Source organism: Chiloscyllium plagiosum, unplaced genomic scaffold (assembly GCF_037043375.1).
Source record: "Chiloscyllium plagiosum isolate Xiang-an unplaced genomic scaffold, Cpla_swu_hap1 HiC_scaffold_47, whole genome shotgun sequence".
NCBI lineage: Eukaryota > Metazoa > Chordata > Chondrichthyes > Orectolobiformes > Hemiscylliidae > Chiloscyllium > Chiloscyllium plagiosum.
This window is the reverse complement of record NW_028270185.1, coordinates 45,954,121-45,961,875: the sequence shown is the minus strand read 5'-3', so window position 1 is coordinate 45,961,875 and position 7,755 is coordinate 45,954,121. Positions and strand designations below refer to the sequence as shown.

At 46.1% G+C, this 7,755-nt stretch overlaps 1 non-coding gene across 1 annotated transcript; it reads right to left on the bottom strand.

The window, feature by feature from the left end:
* Positions 1 to 674: 674 nt before the first annotated feature.
* trnas-gcu (transfer RNA serine (anticodon GCU)) lies at positions 675 to 756 on the bottom strand. Its single transcript has one exon. It is a non-coding gene; the product is annotated as a tRNA-Ser (tRNA).
* Positions 757 to 7,755: the final 6,999 nt, after the last annotated feature.

The following is a 7,755-nucleotide window of genomic DNA, read 5'->3' as shown; positions in this document are numbered from 1 at the left end:
ATCTGCGGTTATTGATACACAGTTTAGATTCAGTCCCTGCAGTTAACTTGCTGACTTCTCCAGTTGTTCACAGTTAAATATGAAGCATCAAGTGTGTGCATAACGAGAAGGAGTTTACTTCCCACATCTTGTGTTTATATGTGTCTTATGTCCAGCATTCATCAATGGCGAGAGCAAGGGGGAAAGGATAAGACCAATGTGTAAGTCTGTCTGTGCCCATGCACGGCACCCACATCGGTAATTCTCTACTGTGCATTTACAGCCAGTTCTCGGGTGCCCCTACACCCAGCCCCTGCCACTTTTGAAATACCTCCATTGTTTCGTACTATCTCTCTGTGCTCTTTTCACCAAGACGAATCACTTCTCCCCAACTGCTACAAATTTCATCTGACAAAACACTCATTAAGAATCGTATGCATCAACATGCACTTCGCATCTCTCGTTATTTGGTTCTCATGGATCTCTTTCATACGATAAAAGTTCACAGCAACTTGACTTGTAAAAGACAATCGCGTTCCTGTTCATTGTCCCAATTCAATATACATTTCAATGCAGTTTAGGCAACAGACTCAAATTATTCTTTGAGATTTTATTATAGCGTCGATGCATATAAACAGACCATTGGACAGCTGTGATCATCCAAAGATAGCACAATTGAAAATCGCTGACAACAACGACGAGAGTGGGATTCGAACCCACGCGTGCAGAACACAATGGATTAGCAGTCCATCGCCTTAACCTCTCGGCCACCTCGTCACATAAATCGCGAGCACATTTGACCTTATGAATAAATGAATTGCGTAAATTATGCTGAGCAGCAGATATTTCTACATGGTTTTGGTGAAATGATAAATAGTACAGGACGGTTCCAATAGTATCGTCTTACCTCTGAGTTGTGGGGCAAACAGACTCCCACTGTGACACTCTGCTCACAGTGATCTGAACAAAAATGAAGAAATGACGATGTAACAATGTCTGTTGAAATCTGTGAAGATTTGAAGCCAACGGACTGAAGTGCCCGTGACAGCAGGAGGTGTAAAGTTGTCTGTGAGGAATTGTTTTCCAGACTGGAGGAGAGTGCATAGTGCTCAATGTCATTATTCAGAACACCTTTCTTCCACTCAGATATTTTTGACACGCACTTGTGTACAGGACAGGCAAATTTGAAATCTTAAATAAGGCTAAACTGACAATTGAATTCAACAATGCAAAAACCTTGATCTGTATCATTTCCCTGGCTGTGTGACACCAAGTCACTGTATGATCACAGCAACGCAGTGAGCAAGTGTCAGAAGGAAATTGAGTGCAGTGCCAGAGCGAATGCTGGGAGCAGCATTTGACACACTGGCAAGTGCATTCCCCCGAACAGGAAAACTTCCCAAACAGTGGACTGCGGTGGAAGAATTCAGAAGGGGTTTACATTTTGGAATTTGATGCCAGAGACACAATGGAGATCTGTTATTGAGTCTGTTCAAGATGAAGGTTTTAAAATTTCTACAGATGAAAAACAAAATAAAAGGCTCATGGATTAGTGAAGGCAAAAGTTGCAGTTGCACATTTTTACATCTTTGCAATGAGTAGCTCACCACTTGCCTCACACGGGGTCAGAACCACTGGTGAGGATGATCGTATAATCGCAGTGACCAAACACGGAATCAGAGAAACTCGGTTTCCCAACCGTTAATGTACAACCAGGAATGTGGAGGTAAGCAATAATATGTTGCTCCAGTGCTGCAGGTGACCAGTGTACGGTATCTCTGTGCCAGTATAGTGGGCTGTGCTCTGCCGAAGTTTTAGGTTTGAGCCTCACATGGAGCAGCTTCAATTTGACGTGTTGAGGGGTACGGGTAGAAGGTGATATTGAGCAATGTCACGTTTATGGGAAAGTACCAGTTTTTGTGGATTGAGAAACGACCTTTTCAGGATAATGACACCTTGATCAACAAACATACTGCGAATACTTAAAACGTGAAGAATCATGTGTGGAGGGAGAGCCGAAGGTGATTTTTCGGCAGACGGATAAAGTTTCCCATTTGCACTGCGGTAAATTCTGGGAAAATAGATGTTGATCTGTTTTCATGTTATGTAGTTTGTTGCAAACCCGCAATGTAATAATAAAAAAAAAGACTGATCGCATGGGGCCGTCGGAATATTGTACTCACTTTTAGTCTGAGCATCTTTCAGCTGGAATGGTGTGCTGCAGAGCAGTACAGAGGGTTAAAAATACAAAAAAGACAGAGTAGACTTGGTGGTGGATATAAGAAAGCGTGAAATACACCTAACTTCATTTGAATGTGGTCAAATCTTTAAAGTAGGTGTTGCGTCTCCAAGTGACGATTCAATTGCCACTCATTAGGATGTAACTTCTGTCTGCAGTTATTTTAAGACATCAGCCCCATTTACAATGCTTCACCTTGAATAATACGCTATATCTTTCAAATCCAGAAACTTTTTATACTCAATTTTCTTCAGCTGAACGTGTTCATGAAATGTCTTTGTGTCTGAAAACAATCAAATCGAAATTAATCCACACCCACACTTTTCCTTTCTTTCAATGGTAAATTCCTCCTTGTATGTTTGTTCGTGTATTTTTAAAACACGATGAAATCATAAATCTACGTTTTATTTCCAGAAAGTCATTCAGGAATTCAGCGACTTTATTGAGTGGAAGAAACTCTCATCCAATCTTTTCTCAATCATTCACTAATGGTTTTGAAGCTCCAACTAAAGTCGTTGATTCACTTGAAAGACGGAATGTCCCGAATTTAGTCACTTCAAACCACACGTTATGAGAAAATCTCTTTTGTTTACTTTTAAACTTGAGTGTTTCTGGTCCAGCATTTCCACATGTCGTGAATAAACTCCTTCATTCTGTCCATAATGCGAATGAAATCATTTATATCCTTTCTGATGTTTTTATGTCTCAGTAAACCCCATCCCTGGGCTTCCTAATATCTGGCTATTCGGTAAGCAGTGTCTGTGCCCTTCCTAACCTCTTCACATGTCTTTGTTGGAGAATAAGGACAAGGATTACACACAAGGCTCCCACTGACGGTGACCTAAAGATTTCACAGTTTCAAGATGAACTATTTGCTTTAAATTTGATTTCTCTAAATCTCCATGATCTGAGTGAGTGCCAGCTATTTCTAAAGGTAACTGAAGTTCAAATACATCACAGTAGGGCTCGAGTCATTCCAGTGCAGACTGGTTCTGGACAGTAAATATCATTACCAAAAGCCACCGTGGGTCTGAAATCAACAATTTGCACATAGAAATTGTCGTAGCTATTGTGTATCATATTTCCGTGTTCTTGCCCACTTTGTTTATCACTTCATGTGTCCTTGTATTGAGTTCCACGGAATGATTAATTTGTGAATGTAGACATGCCCTTCACCTCTTATTCGAAACTCCATGGAGCATTGAATAATTGTACTCATATGCTTCCAGAGGACAGTCCTGCCATTACTGGGATGAATCAGTGAACATTCCACACGTATCCTCGAAGGCAAGGATTTCCTTCTACAGATTATGAGATCATTACAGCACTGAAACCCATGCGTGCATTCATCTAAACTAAAACTGACGTTGCAAAACTTTCAGACTAAGATTTTGCAATCTGCTTGCTTTGCTTGTCCTGAAACGTACATTCCACATTATGGTATGTTTGTGAATTCCAGCATTTTCTGAATCGTGTGCAATGACAATTTAAATTTTGCCAGAACACTATCTTTTACTGTTCTCTCTTTCCCTTATGGTTCCCCACTTAATATACTGTATTTTATCAGCATATCTTACCTTTTCAACAATTCAAACAATCTCGCTCCTGATTACCAAATCGAGAGAATATCATAATTTTTTTAATTTATCTGCAGTGCAGCTGTAGGGCGCAGTGATCTAGTGGAAAGGCATTGGTCACGTGAACCAAGTAGCAGTAGCGGGCTTTTGAAATCTGGCTATTCTATCGCAGTCAAATTCAAAATATTCAACATTATCTTTAGCCAAATCATATTGGTAGAAAATAATAAAAAAAAACGAAAGAATCGCCGATGTTGAAATTCAAACAAATACAGAAGTTGCTGGAAAAGTTCAGTATTTCGGACAGATCTGTGGAGGGACAGACCAATGGATCTGAAAGTGGATTCGTGATGGAAGAGCACAGCAGTTCAAGCAGCATCCAAGGAGCAGTTAAATCGACGTTTCGGACAAAAGCCCTTCATCAGGAATAAAGGCAGAGAGCCTGAAGAGTGGAGAGATAAGCTAGAGGAGGGTGGGGATTGGGAGAAAGTAGTATAGAGTACAATTGGGAGGGGGGAGGAGATGAAGGTGATAGGTCGGGGGAACGGGGAGGGTGGAGTGGATAGGTGGAAAATAAGATAGGCAGGTAGGACAAGACAGGACAAGTCACGGGGACAGTGCTGAGCTGGAAGTTTGGGACTGGGGTGAGGTGGGGGAAGGGGAAATTAGGAAATTGTTGAAATACACATTGATGCTCTGGGGCTGAAGTGTTCCGAGGCAGAAGATGTGGCGTTCTTCCTTCAGGCGTCTGGTGGTGACGGAGCGACAGTGAAGGTGGCCCAGGACCTCCATATCCTCGGCAGAGTGGGAGGGAGAGTTGAAATGTTGGGCCACAGGGTAGTCGGGTTGATTGGTGCTGGTGTCCCGGAGATGTTCCCTAAAGCGCTCTGCTCGGAGGCGTCCAGTCTCCCCAATCAGGGGGAGACTGCATCGGGACCAACGGATAAAATAAATGATATTATTGGATGTGCAGGTAAAACTTTGATGGATGTGCAAGGCTCCTTTTGGGTCTTGGATAGAGGTGAGGGAGTATGTGTGGGCGCAGGTTTTGCAGTTCCTGCGGTGGCAGGGCAAGGTGCCAGGATGGGAGGGTGGGTTGTAGGGGCGTGGACCTGACCAGTTAGTCTCGGAGTGAACGGTCTTTGCGGAAGGGGGAAAGGGGTGGTGAGGGAAATATATCCCTGGTAGTGATATCTGTTTGGAGGTGGCAGAAATGTCGGCGGATCATTTGGTTTATGCGACGGTTGGTGCGGTGGAAGGTGAGCACCAGGGGCGTTCTGTCCTTGTTACGGTTGGAGGGGTGGGGTCTGAGTGCGGAGGTGCGAGATGTCGACGAGATGCGTTGGAGGGCATCTTTAACCATGTCTGAAGGGAAATTGCAGTTTCAAAAGAAGGAGGCAATCTGATGTGTTCTGTGGTGGAACTGGTCCTCCTGGGAGCAGATACAGCTGAGGTGGAGGAATTGGGAATGCGGGATGGCATTTTTGCAAGAGGTAGGGTGGGAAGAGTTGTAATCCAGAGAGCTGTGGGTGTCGGTGGGTTTGTAAAATATATCAGTGTCAAATCGGTCGTCATTAATGGAGATGGAGAGGTCAGAGATGGTCCAGGTAAATTTAAGGGCAGGGTGGAATGTGTTGGTGAAGTTGACGAATTGCTCAACCTCCTCGCGGGAGCACGAGGTGGCGCCAAAGCAGTCATCGATGTAGCAGAAGAAGTGGTGCTGGTGTAATGACAGAAGATCGACTGTTCTCCGTAGCCAACAAAGAGACAAGCATGGCTGGAGCCCATACGTGTGCCCATGGCTACCCCTTTGATCTGGAGGAAGTGGGAGGATTCGAAGGAGAAATTGTTAAGGGTGAGGACCAGTTCGGCCAAACGAATGAGAGTGTCGGTGGAAGGATACTGTTGGGGACGTTAGGAGAGGAAGAAACGGAGGGCTTGGAGGCTCTGGTCATGGTGGAAGGAGGTGTAGAGGAATTGGATATCCATGGTGAAGATGAGGCGATGGTGGCCGGGGAAACGGAAGTCTTGGAGGAAGTGGAGAGAGTTGGTTGGTATCTCGAACGTAATTGGGGAGTTCTTGAACTGGGAGGATAGGACGGTTACAAGGCAGGTAGAGGTGAGTTCAGTGAGGCAGGGGCATGCTGAGACAATGGGTCGGCCAGGGTGGTCAGGTATGTGGATCTTGGGAAGGAGGTAGAAACGGGCAGTGAGGTGTTCCCGGATAATGAGGATGAAAGCTGTGTTTCGGAGATCTCCTGATGTTATGAGGTTCTGTATGGTCTGGGAGATGATGGTTTGGTGATGGAGGTGGGTTCATGGTCGAGGGGGCTTGGGAAGAGGTGTCCTCGAGTTGGTGTTTGGCTTCAGCGGTGTAGAGGTCAGTGCGCCAGACTACCACTGCACCCCCTATATCTGCTAGCTTGATGGTGAGATTGGGATTGGAGCAGGGGGATTGGAGGGCTGCGCGTTGTGAGGGTTACAGGTTGGAGTGGGGGAGAGGGTAGACAGGTTGAGGCGGTGAATGTCCCAGTGGCAGTTGGAAATGAAGAGTTCGAGGGCAGGTAATAGGCCAGCGCGGGGTGTCCAGGTGGATGCAGTGTGCTGGAGGTGGGCGAGGGAGTCCTCGGAAGGTGGGCGGGCGTCCTGGTTGTGAAAGTAAGCTCGGAGGTGGAGGCAGCAGAAGAAAGGTTCGAAGTCACAGCGTGTATTAAATTCATTGATGCATGGACGGAGGGGGATGAAGGTGATTCCTTTTCTGAGGACTGATCGTTCGTCCTCAGTGAGGGGAAGGTCTGGATGGATGGATCACAGTTAACATTTCAGATCAATGCGCCGTCACCGAACCTCTCTGCAGTCAGCCCTGCCTCACCTGAGGACCACACTCTCTCAGAATTGGGGTGCCGGAAGTCAAAGAGCGATGATGTCAGGGGCGGAAGGATGTCACGTGTGATGCATGAGGAATTGTGAGGGGCGGAAGTGGTTTTGGGAATGGCCATGATGGGGGGCGGAAGTGACATCATCAATCAGCGTGGGGGGTTGCTGCTGCACCAGCCACATTGCTAATGGCGTCTGAGCAGTTTCAGAGGCCGGGGATTCTTCCTAAATGTTTGAGGAGTGCTTGTTATGGACGTGGGCTGATAAAGGTTTGTCGTACTTACAGTTTTTGATATTGGAGATGAGGTTGAAATACTGTTTGTTGAGAGTATGAATTCTCCTGACGATGTAGTACAGAGTGGGTCCTTTGCAATTCTGAGAGAGTGTGGTCCTCAGCTGAGGCAGGGCTGACTGTAGAGAGGTTTGGTGACGGCACATTGATCTGAAACTTTAACTGTGATCCATCCATCCAGACCTTCCCCTCACTGAGGACGAACGATCTGTCCTCAGCATAGCTATCACCTTCATCCCCCTCAGTCCATGCACCAAAGAATTTAATACACGCTGTGACGTCGACCCTTTCTTCTGCTGCCTCCACCTCCGAGCTTACTTTCACAATCAGGACTCCCGCCCATCTTCCGAGGACTCCTTCGCCCACCTCCAACACACTGCATCCACCTGGACACCCCGCGCTGGCCCATTACCTGCCCTCGAACTCTTCATTTCCAACTGCCACTGGGACATTCACCGCCTCAACCTGTCTACCCCCTCCCCCACTCCAACCTGTTACCCTCCCAACGCGCAACCCTCCAAACCCCCTGCTCCAATCCCAATCTCACCATCAAGCTAGCAGATATAGGGGGTGCAGTGGTAGTCTGGCGCACTGACCTCTACACCGCTGAAGCCAAATACCATCTCGAGGATAACTCTTCCAATCGCCAGATGCTGCCAGACCTGCTGAGGTTTTACAGCAATTTCTCTTTTTGTTTGAGATTGGCAGATGTTGTGCAAGGTTATGAGAACAATGCGTTCTAGAGGCAAACAGGCAGCAAGCACCTGGCAGTGTGAAATAAAAGTGGAATA